The sequence below is a fragment of the Taeniopygia guttata genome, chromosome 4 (genome assembly GCF_048771995.1).
Source record: "Taeniopygia guttata chromosome 4, bTaeGut7.mat, whole genome shotgun sequence".
Taxonomy (NCBI): Eukaryota; Metazoa; Chordata; class Aves; order Passeriformes; family Estrildidae; genus Taeniopygia; species Taeniopygia guttata.
This window is the reverse complement of record NC_133028.1, coordinates 54,889,802-54,910,070: the sequence shown is the minus strand read 5'-3', so window position 1 is coordinate 54,910,070 and position 20,269 is coordinate 54,889,802. Positions and strand designations below refer to the sequence as shown.

The 20,269-nt window shown below is 43.9% G+C and overlaps 1 protein-coding gene across 30 annotated transcripts in view; it reads left to right on the top strand.

The window, feature by feature from the left end:
* The first annotated feature begins 9,787 nt into the window (after positions 1-9,787).
* Positions 9,788-20,269, top strand: part of ADGRL3 (adhesion G protein-coupled receptor L3) — a 490,266-nt gene continuing 479,784 nt past the window's right edge. For 17 of the 30 annotated variants that reach the window (XR_012055755.1, XR_005980340.2, XM_030271767.4 and 14 more), the window contains exon 1: positions 9,788-10,352. The gene's annotated coding sequence lies outside the window, so the exon portion shown is untranslated. Of the gene's footprint in view, positions 10,517-20,269 lie in introns of all 30 variants that reach the window. The other 13 variants (XM_041716094.2, XM_030271770.4, XM_030271763.4 and 10 more) reach the window with 4 other exon arrangements.

Below are 20,269 nucleotides of genomic sequence, written 5' to 3'. Positions count from 1 at the left end.
GCTGGCTGCTCTTTGGAACTCCGATAGTGCTTCCAAAAGCCCGCGAGGGTCCAGCAGGAAGCGCTAGAAACCTGCCTGCACCTCTCCCCAGAAGAGCTAGCCAGGGCTGAGGAAGGGCGTCGGGGAGAGAAGCATCGTCATAAAACTAGATTAAAAAAAAAGAAAAAACAGGGTGAACCCAAACAAAACCAAACAAAATAAAACCTACACAATAAAATAATGAAAAGGCCAACAAAAAACATCCACCAGCAATAAAAACAAAACAACAAAAAACTGGATACATCACAGTGCTGCTGTATTTTGACTTGAAAGAGAGCAATATGGGGCCAGTGGTGTTACACTACCCTTATAGACTGACCACGGATTTCACAGGGAGAGATGACTCCTCCCTTCTTTGCACACAAAAGCTTGCAATCTTCAACATCTAAGTACATGTAAACTACAAGGAGTTTTATGGGCCCTCTTAAAAAAGACTATTCTATGTCAGTGCTCCAAAAAGCAGAAGGCAGGTAACTTATAACCTAGATTTAAATTTATGATAGGCATCCTGGATTGACCACCACAAAGCAGGAATTTTGCTGTTTGCATTATATTTGATGATGTTCTCCACTGCCACATTCAGGCCATCTAGTGCCCAGAAAATGTCACAAACAAGCATGTGGCACCAGGTAAGCAATACTGCAAAAAAAAGTTGAACTGCACTTCTCTCCTTGCAAAGATCATTTGAACAAGCTGAAACTGAATAAAATATACCTGAGGAAAAGAGTGTACTGTATAATACAGGTAACTGGGAGCTCTCATATTCTAATAATGTTAATGGTATTTAGGGGTTTAGCTGTGTTCTGTGAAAGAGCCTGGTGATCCAGGACACATCAATTTTCCAGTCAGTTTACAGGGGCCTGGCGTTGGATACAAATCTCAAAAATATATTGAGGGTCACATCTGAAAAGGAATTCCAATGCTTGAACCTTATTCCCTACCTACTGCTCTAAGCATCTCTTCAGCATAATGATATTCATATTTTCCAATTCACTATGCTGCTCTCATCTTGGCTCACTCAGAAGCTGTTGTGTATACTAATTGGTGTGGTATGTCATATACATTAGGGTGTCTGGCTTAATTTGGAAATCTTCTTAAAATTAATACTTGAATTATTGATTGTACACTTTGGATGATGAAATGAGATGGGGTAGATTTTAGAGTTATGAATAATAAACTCCTGCTCAGCAAAAGCTACCAAGTGATGAGTTCAAGCTTAAAGAGATGCCTCCTCTACACATTTCACACATGCTAGTGTCACGCTACCTACAGTCCTTGCCATATGTTTGTTATTTTTCTTTATAGCCATGGAAAACTAGGGATTATTGTGTTGGAGATTTTAGAACACAATTCCCGCTGGTCTCTGCTGAGATTATGCACCTGAAAAACTCTTTTGAAATCTGCTCCAGATATTGATTGCTGTCCAATTTCCATTTGGCTGAATAGGTGAGGTCCCTGACCCCCTTTTCTTGTGTTCTGGTTGATAACATTTGATAGCCCATCTTGTTATCTTTCATGAAAGACATTAGATGCATCTTGCTTTCTCCTCTTTCCCTTTCAGCATTTGTCTCAGCAAGACCTTTCTTCTACAGCCATAAGGAGCACAAAACTAACCCCCTGGGTTAGTTCTGTACATCTGTAACCATGCTTACCAACATTCAAGACTACCTGGCACTGTCACCCTTTTTACAGTGTTACGGTATCAGTATCTTGGTCATGGACTACTAAGCATTTCACACAGTCATCAGGTGGTAGTCCACTGGCCCTTTCTGCATTTCAGTCATCTATTCCTGTTGGGTGCCTCTGCTGGTACATTTTGGTGTTTTGTTTGCTTTCTCTTCAGCTGCCAGGCACTGTGCTAACTATCTGAAGATTAGATTGCCCATTTGTCTTGGATCATTTTCCTGTGACTCAATCAGAGGAAGCATTAAAAGATTTATAAAATGAATGTGTGAAACAAGGATGTGCCAATCAACTGTACAGTAGGGGGTAAAAAAAGCTATTATTTCAGTGACTGCTGCTATGCGTTAAAACTGAACTTAATAAAAAATCATTCTACTGATATCTGAAACAGAGTCCAGTAAGCAAAAAGGTCATGGAGGAAACCAAAAAGATCAATTGCGTGCTTCTGCACAACCACCCATTTCTTAAAGCTCTGATTTTCCATATAATCCCTTTGTCTATGTTTTGACCCAATCTTGTTTAATTTATGTTTTTTATTCATTAAATTGTATGCATGAGGTATCTGCTCAAGACTTAACCTTATGCATGTTTCACTGAAGGGATTTTCTGTTGTATTTGATACAAACCACTCTACCTACTTTTATTATTTGAAATTTTCAAAATCTGTCTTGGTATTATTGATTTCTTTCTTTTTGTAACTTGATTTACCCTTAGCAATAGCATTTAGTCTTAAAAATAATTAGGATCACTTTACCGCTGCAGCATAACCTCAAGTAAGAAACTTAATTTCCTGTTCAGTTTAGAATTTTTTCATTAATATCGTGAATACTAAATTTATACTATGGCAGTCAAAGTCCTCTGAGAGCACCTTTAATACACCAATTTTTCAGCTGTGATCTTTTCCTACTTTTGGTTCCCAAATGGCTTTAAATCCTCCCACAGTGTTGCAACAACAACCAATTTTCCTTTGGTTTTTTTCTCTCTTATCCTGCTTGCCAGGAGATAGGTATGATAAGTGTTTACAGATTATATCAGCATTACAGGATAGTTAATAGTATTGCAAAAGTACCATGCCCATCAGCCCCCAGGGCCAACACAACATTTCTCCCAGTAGCTCAAATTTCTCTCCAGCCCAGCAAGCAACGTGAACTGGAATCTTACCTTCTGGACATCAGTATAATTCATCCTCCATGGTAACACTGTGAGGGATGCTAGTGGTGGATTTGCCACTCTTTCTCAGGGCTGGGACATGCTAGTTTCTTGCAGTGCCTCAAGGCTCTGTGATCCTGGCTGGTGGAGTTATGCGAAGTTGCAGCATGCAAGGTAAGTCTTCAAGTGCCCTATAGATTAAGGTCAGTCCATTGGTTTCCTAAGGAGTATGGGCACCAAATACCTGTGTGTTGTTGGGTTGTTTCAAAGAACATCTGATTTTCCTGAATACTAAAAAAGTGCATCAACAAGCAGCCCAGAAATTACTGTCCACCTTTTTGGTCCTAAAAATCATTCTGCTCCTCCTCCTTCTCAACCAAGCCATTGCTTTTGTTATTTATTGGGGTTTTTTTCCTGGTTTCCCTGAACTTTTGTGATTTTCGCCGGCAGCTGCAACCAAAAAACCTCTTTGCTTCCAAATTTGCTGTCAGTTCCAGGGAAACCTCTCTGATGGCACAGCTTATTTACTCTGCTATTTCTGCTTCCTATTGTTTCAGCAGTAACTGTGGAAGAGCATTTAATTGCTCTTCCCATTTAGCCTGGCTGAAGCATGCTCAGCACACCCATCTGCTTTAACATGACTTCTACATCAAAGTCCCACCCCCGCTCTACAACAGCCAGTTACATCTTACAGCCTAATTTATCCACACACAAAAAGAGTCTTTATTTGAAAATAGAATCAGAGCTAGCTCTGAGAATTCAGGGGTTCAAATTAATGAAAAAAAAAAACAACCCCAAAAATCCACAAGTTCTTTAAAGTTAAATTCTAGTGACAATTTTTATTTCCTCACACATTATGCATGTACTGGAACAACAGAGACAGATCATGCTTTCCAAACAGTTGAAATAACTTGGAATTGCAGAGGAAGTCTGTATTGTTAGGTTTCAATTAAGCTAAATTATTAATGATTTTTGTGTCTAATTGCCTTATTACCTTGACTACAGACAGATTCAAGTCAACAGTTCAGATAGCTTTTATGCTTGGCCACTTTGCAATCCATGTCTAAGCCACTAGTCAACAAGTCATCACCAGTGTTCCACAGTGGGTTTGCACAGCCTCCCCAGCTGGACTAAATACTACACTTTTCAGGGCAACACCCTATTTATGCCAGGAAGTCTTTCCATGTCCCTACTGACTCCACTTCAGGAAACACTGAAACGGTACTGACACCCACCCAAAGAGTAGGAATACCAAAAGAAAATCAGGCATATTTCTGTTTGTCATGGTTTACCTCAGCCATCAACAAAGCCTCATGCAAAAGCTTACTCACTCCCCCACCAGTAAGATTGGTGAGAGAATTGGAACAGCAAAAGCTAGAAAACACGTGGGTTGAGATAAAAAAAGTTTAATAGGAAAAGCAAATGCAGTGCACTCAGGCAAAGCAAAACAAGGAATGAATTCAGTGTTTCCCATGGGCAGGAATGTGTTCAGCCATCTTCAGGTGAGCAGGGCCCCCCAGCATACCTAAATTGGGAAGAAAACCACCATCACTCCAAATGTCCCCTCCTCCTCCTCCTCCTCCCCACTTTACACATTGAGAATGATACCACATAGTTTGGAATATCACTTTGGTCAGTTGGGGCCACCTGGCCTGGCTCTGTCTCCTCCCAGCCTCCCATGTATCCCCAGCCTCCCTGACAGTGTGGCAGTACAAACAATAGAAGAGGCCTCGGCTCTGTGCAAGCCCTGCTCAGCAATAACAAAAACATCTTTAGATTATCATTGCTGTGTTCAGCACAAATCCAAAACACAACCCAATAATAGCCTCTGTGCATAAAATTACCTCTACCCCAGCTGAAACCAGCATACTATTATTGAGAGACTGAGAACCCATCTTCTGCTGCACAAGGCATTGGACATGAACAGGCTGCAAGGAAATATGTTAGCTAAATTTAGGGACCAGACATCCCATTACACTTTCTCTCCTTTAGGCTTTTCTGTTGGTGCCATGGTACTGCAAACCTACTACAGCTGGCCAGTGTGCTATGGCTTAAACTATCCCTTAAGTGGAAAGCATTTTTTTGACAGCCCATGTTTTTAAGATGAAATCATTATTAGTTGCATTTTCGATGTAATATGGGAGGAGGTCTTCTGTTATTTTTTGAGTTATTATTGCAACTAGAAAAATTGAATACAAATGAAGATACATATTAGGAGGAAGAGACTAAAAAAGTCAGACCAAGTGTGAGCCTTGTTGCTGATTTCTGCTCTTGAATTATTCCTTATTCTGTTATTTTGCTTGAGCCCAGTGTAAACAATCCCACTGAAGTTTGTGCCTAGGAATGAGTGTGGGAAAATTCAGCATGCAAAAACATGAGGTGCTTCCCTTGCAGGGAGGGATTTTAAGGTGCTTTCCTAAACCAGGACTGAGATGATGATAGGGGAGAAAAAAACACATAATGTGGAGTCTGTCAACGTCTAATTCAGTGTTACCATCTATCTATCTATCTATCTATCTATCTATCTATCTATCTATCTATCTATCTATCTATCTATCTATTTGAATATTTGTTGTGATTTTCTGATGGAAATGTGGGTTTATCAGAGATAAGCTGAGATTTGCTGGATCTATAGCAGAAAGTCAGTGATGTCTATTTGTTTCATCCCACAGCATTTGTTTCTGTTTTTAAAAATTCCTGTAGTTTTGTAATGACAATACTTCAGATTGGAAAAAAAGAAAGGTGAAAACCAACCATAATACTTGATTGTGAAGTAAAACATTGTATGTTTCATGTAGGACAACTGGTAACAGTGCTGAAAACAGAAATGTGTATCCATTAATTGGTCCAGATGACATGCATCTTTGAGAATAAGGTAGTTCATTACAACATGTAAGGGTTCAGTGACAGTTGTTTATGAAAGTTAATGGAAATATGAGAGAAAGAGAGAAAGCAAACAGGACATATCTTCAGAAAAAGAAAAAAATAAAAGAAGAAAAGAATCAGAATCACTGTCAATTACAATTCAGTAAACCCACTTTTAAAGCATCGCAAAATAATGAAATGATCATTAAAGCTCCACATCTACCTGGGGTTTAATGGACTAATAAGCAACAAACAATGCAGACACCATGGTGCCAGGGTGGTATGTGTGACAAATCCTCCTGAAGTAAATTGATTGGGAACTCAAAATCCTGGGTGAACAGATTCAAATAATACAACTTGAAACAGAGATTTTTTTTTTTTTTTTTTTTTTTTGGAAGAAAGTGTTCTGGAAACCTCTCTAAGGTTACAATTTGGTCCTGTTACAGGTTTCCCAGTGTAAAACACCACACTGAATTTCAAGGCCTCAAGGCTGTCTGCCTATGCAAGTAAAAAATATCTGAATGCCGGGGTGATGGATACGGAAAAAAATAGGAGTAGATTATAGAGTCTTACAAAATGATAGAGCAGCACAACAAATCAATGTGCTTTGGGGTTGCTGGTGAAGGTAAGTTATATCCTCCAACTGCACAAAATAACTGCTCTTTATGTAATCACACCTGGGATATGTCATTAAATTGCAATACCTCATTACTCGTCCTCAAAAAACACGGAAGAATTTCAGGGAATTCAGATCTGAAAAAGAAAAATGATCAGACTCTTGGAAAGAGTGATACACAAGGAGAGATTAAGTAGCTTAAATATATAGCTTATCTAATCAATAATAAAACAGGGGAAAGATAATGGCTTAAAATATGTAAGAGAAAGATAATTATTTTGCAAGATGCATGGTCCCAATTCAGCACAGTGCTAAAACATGTGCAGATCCATCATCCCTGCAAAACACCAGTGTCCATGATTTCAGTGGAGCTTCAGCATATACCTAAATTTAAGCACGCATTGAAGTACTTTGATTAATTTGGGCCATAACCAGAAGTAATAGTATGAAATTAAGAAATGCAAAAATGTAAGCTGAACAGCAGGAAAATCTTCCAAATGGTGAGATATAGGAGACTGGGGAGTAATCACTCAAGGGAATTAGTGGAAACCTTATCCCTGGACACATTTCAAGTTTTGCTGGACAAAGTACTGGGAAAATATTCTTTGGGGAACAATCTTGCTGTTGCCTCTGGAGACAACTGCACAACCTACTGCAACTATTCTGTGTCTAAGTTTTTCTGGGCTGACTCACAGCATTAAGCCTGAGACATGATTTTAAAAAGCACCAACAGCACAACAGGCTGGTGGCATTTTGAAGCACTTCCTCGCCTCCCCCCACAATTTATCAGGCTTTTTCCATCTTCATTATATGCAATGCTATGAGAGGGGAAAAAAAACACACCACCACACTTTAGCTTAGTGTTTTTTTTTTTTCTTTTCTTTGCTTGTTGACCGAACATTGATTTAATTTTCATCTCTGCATTAAAACAGAGCTTAAAGATATAGAGGAAATCTAATTTCAACTTGTAGGGCTTTGTTTCATTCCCAGAGCATGTGTGGTGAATGGTGAATATCATCAGAGAGGTAACTGTATCTTGAAGAATCTCATATCTCTAAGCATCCCAGCAGAAGCAGTATTAAAGATTAGAGGGTTTTGCTAGTTTAATTTGGGTTTTTTTTTGGGGGGTGGGATTAGTTCATTGGTTTTGTGGAGTTTTTTGGTTGTTGTTTTCCTTGTTTGTTTTTTTTTTTGTTTTTCTCCTCCATGCAGACCCTGAAAGAAAGGCTGTTACACAAAGGACTTTCCCAAAGATGAAGCAGTAGATTCTCCAAGGGCTTTTTCCACTGGGTATAATAATTTTGGTGAGTCAAATGCAAGGTCCAAAGAACAATGGCTTTTAAAATGCTTTGAAATCTTCTTTTTCTCAAGTCAAGACTGAGCATAATTCATTTGGACATGTGGGGCTGTTCTGCAGCCATGTAGGAAAAGGACAGGTGTCCTCTAACAGGACTTTGCAGAGATCTACTGGAAATGGAAATGGTTGAGAAAGACCTGTTAAAAATGGTAGATTTCTCTTCCTTGACCACAGTCGATTTTTTTCTTTCTTTATTTTTGCAGTGTCAGTGAATGGGTCCTGATTTTATTATTGGGAAAACAGCACTTATGTTTATTAGTACTAATTTTCTACTGCACATCAATGCATCCAGAATAGCAGTTCTTAACCTTAAATACACATTTCTGTGCCTAAATAGCAATTCAGCTAGGAACCTGTGTGAGCATCTTCCTGATTCATGGTCTGAGTTAACAAACAAGGTTACTTAATTCCTTTATCCCATTTAAAAGAATGGCCTTGCAAGGTCTCCATCATCAAGGATACTTAGGAGCTTGTTACGGAAAAAGCTGAGCAGGATAATTAACTGAGTGGATTTTCCATTGGGTTGGATCATTTGGGCCTTTCCAGCTCCCTTGGCTACAGTCAAAGCAGGGAGTGCAGTAGCAAGTCCCCAGGTGGGTCTGGTCACTGGGATAAAGCATGGTGTGTTGCATTTGTCAGCACTCCGGTAATTAGAAAACTATGATTTTCTGAAATCTACTTTTTTGTTTGTTTTGTTGTTTAAAGAGCTTCATTTGTTTAGGACGTTCCCTCACAAACCAAAACAAACAAACAATTTGGTTTATGAGGGAAGTGTTAGCATGTTCCAGCCAAGCACCATAATTTCCAGAGGTCCCATGCAAGCATTTAAGATTGCACATGTTAACGCAAAGGCAGGCTTCTTTTCCTCTTTCCTGGAGGTTCCTGACTCTCAGGAGACGAGGGGGTTCATGTTTCCCACCTGCTTGGGGTGCCAGGGCAAGGATAAAGTGTGTCTTCGTGCCCCAGCTGATGCCAGGCTGCCCAGAGCCCCATCCCTGTGCTGGGCAGCAGGGAGACCATCCTTGATCAGGAGGTGGGGTCTGATGGGCTGCTTGGTTGCCGACAACAGGCTGAGAGGCCAATCGTGAGCTGGGGAATCTAGCGGGGAATGGGTCTGTGCTGAAAATACAGGCTGCAATTGGCTTTCTGGGAGTGGGCAGAGCAACCACACAGGCGACGGATCGGTGCCGCAAAGGCAGGCTGCAATTGGCTGCTTGGATGGGGACAAAATTCCAAGCTGCCAATCGGGACATGGGGGATCCAGTGTGGAGTGGGGTCTGTGCCCTGTATGGAGGCTGCGATTGGCTACCTGGCAGGGGAGCCACGGGCAGGGCGTCCAACCGGGCGGTGCGGGATCCTTTCGGGAGGGGCAGCGGGACAGGTGCTGGCGGGCGGGGGGCTGGGGCGAAGGGGCGGCTGCGGGGCAGTGCGGCCGCGGCGATGCGGTGCGACGCGGTGCCGGCCGGCTGCTAGGTGGAGCCCGCGTAACCCAGATCCGGGCCCTCGGCGCTCCCCCGCCCCTCGGCTCGCCGCCCGCCCGGCTCTGTGCGGCCGCCGCCGGGCAGGGCAGCAGCGCCGCGCCGCCCGCCGCCGCCTCCTCCCCGGGCCCCGTTCCCCGCTCCCTGCCCGGCCCTGCGGGGGACGTGGGTGCCGCGGGTGCCGCCGGTCCGGAGCGCGCTGCCCGTGTGCGGAGCGTGTGCCCTGTGCCGAGCCGAGCCGTGCCGAACCAGGCGGGGCGGCCATGCGGCCCCCCCGCGCCCGCTGAGCACCGCGCGGGGCGCGCCTGCGGAGCCGCCCCCTCCGCGCCCGCGGAGCCGCCCCCTCCGCCCGCCCGCGCCCAGCCGCGCCGCGCCGGTGCTGCCGGTCTCCGCAGCGGGAGGAGGAGGAAGGATCCAGGGTATCTGCGGAGCGCGGGGGGCTGAGGACCACCCGCCTCCCTCTGCGCGGGCGCCTTTGTGTCCCCAGCCCCGGCGGAGCGAGGGGCCGCGGGCAGGGGAGCGGATGCAAAGAGCGCCTGGTGCTGGAGGGGAGAGAGAGAGAGAGAGAGAAAGGGGGAAAGGGGGATGGTGGAAGATTTCTCTCCTTTTTTTTTTTTTTTTTTTTTTTTTTTTTTTTTTGGTGGTCTCTTTGGCAGCGGCTGTTCTTCCCTAGCAGCAGCGGCGGCAGCAGCAGCAGAGGCAATGACTCTGCCGCATCCGAATCGCCTGGCCGGTGGCGCCGGCTCCGGAGACTTCACCTTGCTCTGAAGTTGCCCACCTGGATGAGGTAAATCGGAGCTGGGCTTTCGTCCCGAGGGGTCGTCAACGGCGGGGAAGAGGAGGGAGCGATCGCCTCCCCCATACCCACGCACTCTCGTCCTCCGGGAGGCAGCTTGTGTAGCAGAAGAACACGGCAGAAAAGGAAAGACTTTTACTTCTTTTTATTTTTTATTTTTTATTTTTTTAATTTTTCCTTGCTTGAGGGACGTCCGTGCTTCTCGTCCGACCCCCTTTTCCTCCTGGCTGGGGGCTTTGGTACTGTGGCCAGGTCAGCTTCCTACTCCCACCCCTGGTTTTAATGGCTGGATTGTGGCAGCAGCTCCCTGCTGCAGGTTGTTGAAGATCTGATGGGGACTCGCATCTCAGGAGCCGGAGATGACTAGAGGTAACTAAACAGCGGATGGATGCTCAGCAGCCCTTGCCTGGCCCTCGGCTGCTGCCTTGCCCGCTTCCGTTGGGCTGAAGGGTGCCGGCCGCCCTGGGCGCCCGCTTGGATTGAATTGTGCTATAATAAGGGTAGTTTGTCTTCAGGGAGGCTGGATCCTCCAGGTAACGGGGGAGCATTTCTCTGGGTCTGCATGCTGGGCGACGTGGAGACATCGGGTGTGCATCCTGTTTGGAAATGCCTTGTAGGCTCCAGCCTGGTTTGGCTGTGGGCAGCTAGGGTGGCAAAGGCAGTGAGGAGATGGAGGGGACCTGGTAGGTTTTGTTCTTGCTCTCCCTTGTTTTTTTTCTGTGAAAGGCACCACGTTGGACCGGGGGCTTTGCTGGTGTTACACTGAGGAATTCGTGAGTTTCATTATGTTTCCTCAATCTCCCCCCCTTCCCCCGTCTTCATGCCGACTCCTTCGTGGATCTGCGTTGCTGTTTAATAGCTGAATGGTTCCTCGATAAGCGATTGCTTTCTTGGATATCAGGGGTCATGAGTGGGGGGATGTTGCCGAATTGGAGGTGTGTGTTGGGGGCCGCCTGGAGTGGAGGTGAGGGGGTAGGGTAGAGGTCTGGATCCAGCAGCCCCGGGTTACAGGTAGACGCGAGGAGCTTCGCCTTCCCGTGCAGCCGGGGAGTGAAACGTTCAGTGCAGGTAGGGATGTGCAGAGCTCCCCACCTCCTGCCCGTGAGCCTGCGTTTGCTGGCTCTTGTCAGTATAAGACTGGCGTTTGTTTTGAGTATGGGCCGATATGTAGAGCCGGAATTGTATTTTTAATGCCTATTTCCTTTTTACCCTTTGTTTATTTGCTCCCTTAATTGTTTATTCGTGTTTCCCTTACAATCATCTTTTGACCGCGTAACTTGGAAGTACCGGTTGTAAGGCTGATGGCAGGGAGGAACGATCAGCTAGAGAGCAACCCTGCTTCCCAGTTTTAAGGAGCCTACCTCCAGCTGGTGCCCGTTAGTGCTAATGAAGATGTAGCTACACTACCCCAGAGATGTGCCCTGGGTATTTGGGGGCTTGCCTTCAAGGACTGAGTTTGATCAGCAGCCTTGCATCCAGAGTTGTCCAGGGAAGTAACACTGACCTCCAATACATTTAGTTGGGCTTTTTTCCTTACGCTTTCCCCTACAGACAGGCAGATGTGTAGTTTTGTTTGAGGGGTGGCGAGGTAGGAAAGGAGGCTCTCTTTCTCTCCCTTTCCTAATAGGCATGAGTTTCTTCTTTGCAGTAGTTAAAACAACTCGTATTTTGGCTATCAGCAGTGTATTGTTTCTTCTTGTCAGCTGTGGAGTTCATTACCGTTTTAGCGAAAACAACCCTTGTCTGTTTTATTTACTTTCCTGTTTAGGTCACTCCTTAGGAGTTACTGCCATTTCCACTCACAGTTCTGGTTCCAGGCAGCCAGCTGCTTAGAGGGAGGCTGAGATGCAAGGGAAAAGGCAAAAATGCCATCTGTTTCTTGATATAAGGCAGAGAGATAGTCTGTCGGCTGCAATTTCTCTCTGTATTATAGCACTAATTATTTCATAGTGTAGGATCAAAATTTTCAAAGCTGACCAACAAGAAATCTTCCCTGGAGTTGAAAAGAAATAAATTCCATTTTCATTGTGGAATGCTGCCTCTTAAAGGCACAGCCAATGCTGCCTGCTTGGTATTGAGTAGTAGCATGTGCTTTGTAAAGCTCATTTATCATCATTTCCAGGGGTTTGCAATACGAACAGGCTTCTACTGTGCATTCATTAGGGAGAATTCTTCCCTGGAGCTTTTCATGGGAGTAAACCAGGTGTTACGGGTTAAAATGGGCTGCTGTCAAAAAGTCTGCAGTTTTCACTTCAGATCCATGCCAGTGTTGGGTGACAAAGTTCAGGTTAGGGCTCCATTGTAAAGCTGTATATTTTTCCTAAAGATTAAACTGCTCTGAGAGAACAGGAGTCAGTCCCCCTTGTTATGGTCGAGGCTGCTCCAGTTCCTGCTCTTTAAGAGTACCTTTTCCTTGTTAAGGCTTGATTTACTATAAAGTGACTGCTGTCTTGTTACCCGCTACCAAAAAATAAAGCGGACACAAATCTCTGGTGTGTTTATTTCCAAAGGGACTGAAGTTTCTATAAAGCTAGTCTTCACCTCTGAGTTCCATACAATTTCTATTATTGAATAAGTATGTATTTTCCCTTTTCTTCTTGGGGTGGTTAGGAAAAGGTATGTTTAGTTTTGCATTGAATTCCAGAACAAGATAAATGACAGTGTTGATTGATGATAGCGAAAACATTGAGTGCTTTGTGGGGCAGTGAGATTTTAACAGTATTTTTTAACTTGAGGCTACCGAGTCCTCATGGACATGGTTTTTTGTGACAAAAGCGGGAGCCGGTGTTTCAGTTTCTTTATGCCCTCCGGAGATGAAGTAGTTTATGTCTCAGCCTAGAATACTTGAATTTGTCCCTGAGCTCTGCTGTGTCCATCCCTGAACCCCCCTCCTTTGTTTGCTTGGCTGTGCATCGCACAGGTTGGGATGCCATGGGGACCGCGTCCTCCTCCCCATTTGGAGTCATGTGGCAGAGGTGCTCAGCTTGCCTATCCAAGCACTGGTTGCAGGAAAGGCTTTTTTCCTCCTGAAACAGAAAGCAAATTGCCCTCTGCCTGCTGGTGCAAACATGAAGCTGGTGCTTTTTGCTGGCAGGGAGGGAAGTGCAAGCAGGTTTGTAGGTGAAAATGCAGGCATGCACATTCAGCCAGCTGACTGATGAGCATTAAATAAATAAAATAAATAGATAAAAAAAATAAATAGATATTTAGAGGCAGGTAGAGCAAAAGATCAGCCAGGACTGAATAGGAATATGCATGACCTTTAGCTTTGGGCAGCGCTCAGCTGGAGAGCCTGATGCTGCTTGTCCGGGTTTTCACATTCAGAGCAGGAGTGGATGCATCATCAACACATTTATTCATGCACACGGGGGAGGGAAGTCTTTGTAAATGAAGAAGTCCTAGGAATGGGTGATTTATTAATAATTTTAATACTAATAGTGTTAGGACTGGTGTAGATTGCCTAGGAAACAATTTAATGTGTGACACAGTATAAAGGATGGGTTAAAGATTGATGAAAGAGATGCAATTAAGGGAGCAAGAATGGATCAGGGAAAAGCTAAAGCATGGAGGACAGGCATAAGGATTTCTGTGCTTTAAGTAAGTTCCTTTTTTTTTCTGTTGTAATTATATTAGTTGGTGGTTGTGGAAACAGCCAAATGCTGCGATTGGAGTGATTTTGATATAAATTTTTATTTCCTAGAGACTTCTTGTACATCACAGGAGGTTTGTAAGAATAACCCAAAAATTAATTTTTTTTTGGAGTGGTGATCATCTGAGAGATAGATAGCACAGTCTTGATGGGTTGCTGAAGACAATACTGAAACATTAGGACAGACTTGCAAAATAAAGAAGGTTTTGTCTTCGCCTTCTGATGGGCTGCTTACTGGGGGAGGATGTACTGGTGAGCATCGACATTCTGGAGAGATGTTTATGGACACCCATTTCTTCCCTGCTGGTCCTTTTCTCATCCTAGCCCTCCTGCTGGGATAGGAATATGAAAAATGCACCATGATGCGAAATTCTGAGTGTATATCCACACTTCAGTCTCTGCTATGTCTTCAGGCAGTGCTTTCAGTTGCAGAATGGAGAGCTAGAAATTGTCATTTGCCGGAGTTCAGTATGCACCGGTGTGTTTGTAGGAGTGTACCTGTCCCAGTAAGGGGGTGTGACATGCTGGCCTCTGACTGCCTCATCTCCTGGGGTCATGTCTGCCTTGCCAAATGTTTGTTGTGATCCTCACCAGCACTTCATGTGAGGCTCTTTAATCCCTGCTTGGGATGCATGTTAGTATGTCCTGTTTCTGTAGGTGTTGAGATGCTCCAGCACTCTCTGATCTCATCCTATTGCCTAGTGGCAGTGGAAGCTCCCAGGGCAGGCTGATGAAGTAGAAGGAGAACTTTGCTTTTAAGCATCTACTTTTAAATCTTGCCTACTTTAATGGCAAGGAAACCACCTTCTACTCTAATCTGTGATGTGATTATATCTAGGACGTTATCTCATTGCCTGTTTTTGGCCTCCAGGTTTGCAGCGTAATACTTGCTTTATGTTCCTCACTAGATAATCTCTACAGTGCAGTCTGAAATTCCTGGCTGCAAGCTAAGTGTTCATTTTTAAGACAACTTCTCTAAAGACACCTTGGCACTACAGCTTTTACTTCTGCAGTCTTTTCAGAGAGCCTTCTGATTTTGCCTATAAGGCAGATGCTTTTACCAGTCATTGCACCAAGCATCTGTAACTATAGAAAGGTAACTAGTCTTTTCAGACAGTGGAAACATTATTTTAATAGTGTTGTGGACCACAGTATTACTTACTAAGTGGTGCTCAGTGCAGGATTTTTTCAGCCTGCCTGAAATCTGTGTTTTCCTCTGGCTGAGTCTTTTTTTCCCTCCCTTTTTGAACTTTTCATCTCTACTTCTTCAGGCCCACTCCCATCTGAGGGAGGTACTTCTGCATCTGTGATGGGAGCTCCCACTGTAGTCGGTGAAGCACTTCTGTTGGCTTTCCTGTGAAGGGAAGATGCTCAAGAGTTTCACATGTGGTGTCTTCTGAAGAGAAGCTCCAGAATCTCAGATGCGGTATCTTTTCAAAAGCATCCCCTGCTTCAGCATCAAGTTTCTAGCAATTGTTTTGTAACGTCTTTGCCAGAGGTGGCATTTCAGGCCAAACAAAGCAATGAACACAGAGGAAGAGTAGAAATCTGTGTACACTCCTAAAATGTGTTTGAGAAAACAGTCCAGAATTAAAATCAAGACACTTTTGTTTGAGGCTTGACAGCTTTGAGTTTCAAGGGTCATGAAATAGACACCATTCTGAAGAAAGCAAAGAGGAGTTTGGCAGCTATCCCAGTTAGGCAATATGAAGTTGTAGATTTTGTTTAAATGCCTAAGAGTAATAAACCTTTACAGAGCATCCATTGGTACTCACTCTGCCAGGATTTTTGAAAATTATTTTTTTAAAGCATGTTAGTCAACATGTGAGTAATTACACAGGAATTATTTCGGTGGCTACAAACCTAATGCTTCAGAGGTCTGTAGCACAACTCCGATTCATTACTGTGGGTACCTGTCAAGGAACAGCTTTGAAATATTATGCACAGTGTTTTGAGTAGTTTGGTATAGCTTTGCTGCTATTAATTGTAAGAGCTTTACTGATTTGATTGCAGTTGTATTGATTTATATCAGGTAAAGTAATTGATTTTGAACTTTGGAACGGAGCTATGTTTTTCTAAAACTTAGAACAAGGTGTCATAAATACAAAGGACCGACTTGAGTGTTTTCTTACAGCAATGCAAAGTTAAAATGAAATGCAGTAGGACTCTCTCTACTTCTGTAGAAGCAATGCTTAAAATTTAGCTGTGAATTGCCCTACTGCAAAGTCCTGCTCAAAGGTGCCAGCATTGCACAGCAGTGTTCTGAAAGGAGGTCTAGTCTAAACCTGGCCCCTTTGGGAAAGACTCTTAGTGGTTTTACACCAAGGGCAAGTAATTTGTTTGTGAGAGTCACTGCACACAATATCTGAGTTTTTACAGTAAGTCCCTTTGCCACTCCATAGAAACCAAGAATCTCCTTACAGAGGTGAGGCCACTACATCAATGAACACTGTTTAAAGTTTGGGGAATAGTAGCATTCTGACTAATATGGTCTTAGAACATCTGTTTATCATGGGCAGGCACATATACAGACATATAAATACCATGATCTGGGGAACAGACCCAGTTCTAATTTTTTTTGTCAGACTTGGGGAAATGAAAAAGAATTTGACTTTAGGTGAAATCTGAGAATTGCACGTGTACCCAAAACATATGTACCCACCTGTGTATGCCCATATGTGTGTATACACTGGGTTTGTTTGTGAAATGATGATGCTGATGCATAGGGTTGTTTGTTTTTGTTTTTTTTTTTAATTGTCTTGCTGGAAACTAAATTTATTTTCTGGTTATTTTTTGGTAGGTGCAGTAATGGATAATAACTTGTGCATGGGCCTGCAGTTGTAAAATTTTAACTGAGTTGCTTGGTTAATAGTCCAACACCAAAACAGAACAACCACATTTTTTAGATGTGGTGAGCAACCACATGTTTTATCAGAGTCTGTTCTGGTCCTTGCTTATTTGTTGTAGCAGGCTTTTTCCATTCTGAAATTGCTGATCCCAAGCTTACCTTAATGAGATTTTTTTTCATTGCCCTCAGAGTGAGGAAGAGAAGCTTCACTGTGTTGCAGAAGTGCTGTTAGCAGCACACTTGGGAATGTCAACATTTTCCTTCGAGCAAGGAGGAAGGGGCATGTTAGCTACAAGTATGTTGCCTAACTTTGGGCAAGACTAGGTTAGATGGGGAGTTTAGCCCAGAAGAGCCCAGCACTAGGAGCTGCTGAGTTGTTTACTGTATTTTTTAAGTGCTAAAGCTGGTGTGTTGTGTTGGAGGACGCCAGGAGACAAGGGGGGCCCTAAGCAGAAGCAGTGACCCTGTTCTGTTTGATTGGTGGGTCTCTGTGAGCCCTGCAGAGGCACTGCCCTGCCTTGATCTTCAGTGTGGCAAACCAAGCCTTGGCTTAAGCCCGTGAGAATGGGGGAGGGACCCAAGTCCAGTTTTTGATGTTCTGCATGGGTGGGTACCTTGAATACTCAAATGCATTCCTGTGACAGCTGACCGTGTAAGGACATTTTCAGTAGCTCTCTGGATTTTTTCTCTTTTTTTTCCCCCTTCCTTTTCCCCCACAATTTTATTTTATTTATTTTTATTTTATTTTTATTTTTTCTGTTCTAAAAACTGCTGAAGGAAAGGAAAAAAGTCACCCTTTGTAGCTGTCATTTTGAACACATCTCACTAATGGAGACAGTTGAGAATTTCAGGGGTCATGTTAACTCCTTTTCTTTTGCTTTGCTTTTGCATGCGTGTGTTACTGACTGAAACACTGTGATTTCAAAATGGTACAAATTCCCACCACTTGCTTCAAAGGGTGCAGGCTTTTGTTGTTTGGCTGTTTTTGTTTCAGCAAGATGTATGTTGTGTTTTTTTTCCCCATATGTGCTGTGTAATGTGAATCCTTACTTACCACTTCTGTTGTTGTGTTCTTTTGTATTTTTGGTTTGGGTTTGTTTAGTTTGTTTTTTTTTTATGTCTTCCTCCTTCTTTTCCCTGCATTTACAAAAGATTTTGGGATTCTATCCTGAATGGTTTTTTTATGTGAAGTCTCTCTGGAGGTACACAGTAGTGGTCTGTAATCCTGTAGTAGATGGCTTATCTGGAGTATCCAGAGAACAGCAATTCCTTTTTCCAGCAGACCGCAGATTTCTATATTGGACATTGTTTCTCAGGTAAAGCTTGTTGGAATTGTATGTGTAATCTAAAATGTCATTCCTTTGGATTTTGGATACTGCAATCACAGGCTGTAATAGTTGGAGAATTTGATGTATCTATCCCACTTCCTTCCGAGGGAAATTATGATGTGACTACTGCACTTGCAATTCCCACAGCACAGACTTCTTAAGAAAATGTCATTTTGGATTATCCTTAATGGATGCAGGTATGTGGAATGACTGTGTGTATTTATTTTTTTTTTTAGAGGAAAGTAATGTTACAATTGCTGCTTTATTTGGTACAACTCCAAAATGACATATACCTCTGTGAATAAAATTCTTCCTGATAGATATTTAAAATATAGCAATTATGCTTCATAGAGGGATAACTTGTGACCTTCTGACAAGGGATCCACAATTACAATCATAATGCACTTTATAGATCTCCTTAAGTAGGTCACCAATTTACAGTGAGGCTTTCTAAAGTCTGTGCGAGGCCTTTCAGTTGCAGGAGTGGGGAGCCTTGTTCTGTACAACATCACTGATATTCGAAAGAGAGGCTGAAATCATGGAATCACAGGATGGATAAGGTTGGAAGTGACCACACTGGGTCATCTGCTCTACCCTTCCTACTGATGCAGGATCATCCTAGAGCACGTTGCACAGGTTTGCATCCAGACTGTCCTTGAATATCTCCAGTCAGGGAGACTCACAATCTTTTTTGGGCAATCTGTTCCAGTGCTTGGCTGCCCACACAGTAAAAAAAGTTCTTCCTCATGTTCAGGTGAAACTTCCTCTGCCTCAGTGTCTGCCCATTGCCTCTTGTCCTTTTGCTTGGCACCAGCAAGAAGAGCAGGGCTCCGTCTTCTTGACAGCTTCCTTCAGATACTCATAGACATTAATGAGATTGCTTCTCGGTCATCTTTTTAAGACTGAACAGGTGCAGCTCTCTTAGCCTGTTGTTTATATCTCAGTAACGGGAACAGAACCATGGAATCATAGAATGGTTTGTGTTGGAAGGGACCTTAAAGATTGTCTCATACCAAACCCCATCCATGGGCAGGGATACCTCCCAACTGGACCAGATTGATCAATGCTTCATCCAGCCTGGCCTTGAACACTCATTACCTGGGCATCTACAGCCTGTCTCGGCAACTTGTGCCTGTGCCTCACAGTGAAGAATTTATTCCATAATTGCTCCAATCCCTTAATTCTCTAGGCCCCTCATCATCTTTCTCTGCCTCCACTGGACTCGCTCCAGGAGCTCCTTGCCTCTTGTCCTGAGGAGCCCAGAACTGGACACAGCGTTCCAGATGAGGCTTTACAAAGGCTGAATAGAGGGGCAGGATCGTCTCCCTTGACCTGCTGGCAATGCTCTTCCTAATGAACCCCAGGATACCATGGGCCTCATTGGCCACAAGACATGGATAGCTCACTAGCTCATGGACAGCTTGTTGTCCACCAGGACCTCCAGGTCCTTCTCCATGGAGTTGCTTCCTGACAGGTCAGCCCCAGCCTGTGCAGGTGTGGGGTTGTTCTGCCCCAGGTGTAGGACCCTGCATTTGCCTTTGCTGATTTTCAGATGATTTCTGCTGAAGGGCTGCACGTCTCTCTGGGGAATTGGCCACTCCTCCCTGCCTTGTGTCATCGCTGAACTTGCTGAGCAGGCATCTGCCCCTTTGTCCAAGTCACTGTTTACATGGGCCCGGTATTGAACCGTGGGGGACAGCACCGGTGACGGGCCTCCGGATGAACCCTGCGCAGCGATTACGACCTCCTGGGACTGCCGTGCAGCCAATTCCCAATCCACCTCACTGTACCCTCATCCTTTCACGCTTGCTGAGCTTGCCTGTGAGGGTGTTGTGAGAAACAGCATCTAAAGACTTGCTGAAGTTGAGGTAGATGATATCCACTGCAACGAGGGAATGATACCTATGTAAGTAACCTTGTTTTGGTGAGAAATACAAGCACACCTCGCTGAGCACATGAGGATATTCCCAGCTGAGCAGCCCTGGGTTTGCAGTGGAGCTGAGACCTTGGGTGAAACTCAAGATGGTTGAAACATGGAGAAAGATGTTTGCCAATAGACTCAAGCAGTTGTTTATGCCAGCCTAAACTAAGCTGCAATTTTCCTGTTCAAGGGGAGAATCTGGACCTCCACAGTGTCTGCAGGGGTGTTTTTGACAGAGAGAATGTGATATGGTGTGGAATATATGTCAGAGCTGCCTCGCTGTTTGTCTTACGATTTGGCAGCAGCAGATGGGGGGTTGTCTTCTCCAATGCCTTTATGCTTGGTTGCTCCCTCATCCCGAGGAAGCAAAGGGCAGCCCAGCATAACCTGTGAGCCAGGCTGTAAGGGTGAGGATGCCAGCTTTTGTTTGACCCTTTTCAAGCTGCAGGCTTGAGCACAGCAAGAGTCCACAGTTATCCCAAGTTCACGTAATTTGGGGGCAAAGCCTACTTCAGCAGTTGTCATTGTGGTAAAGCTGAT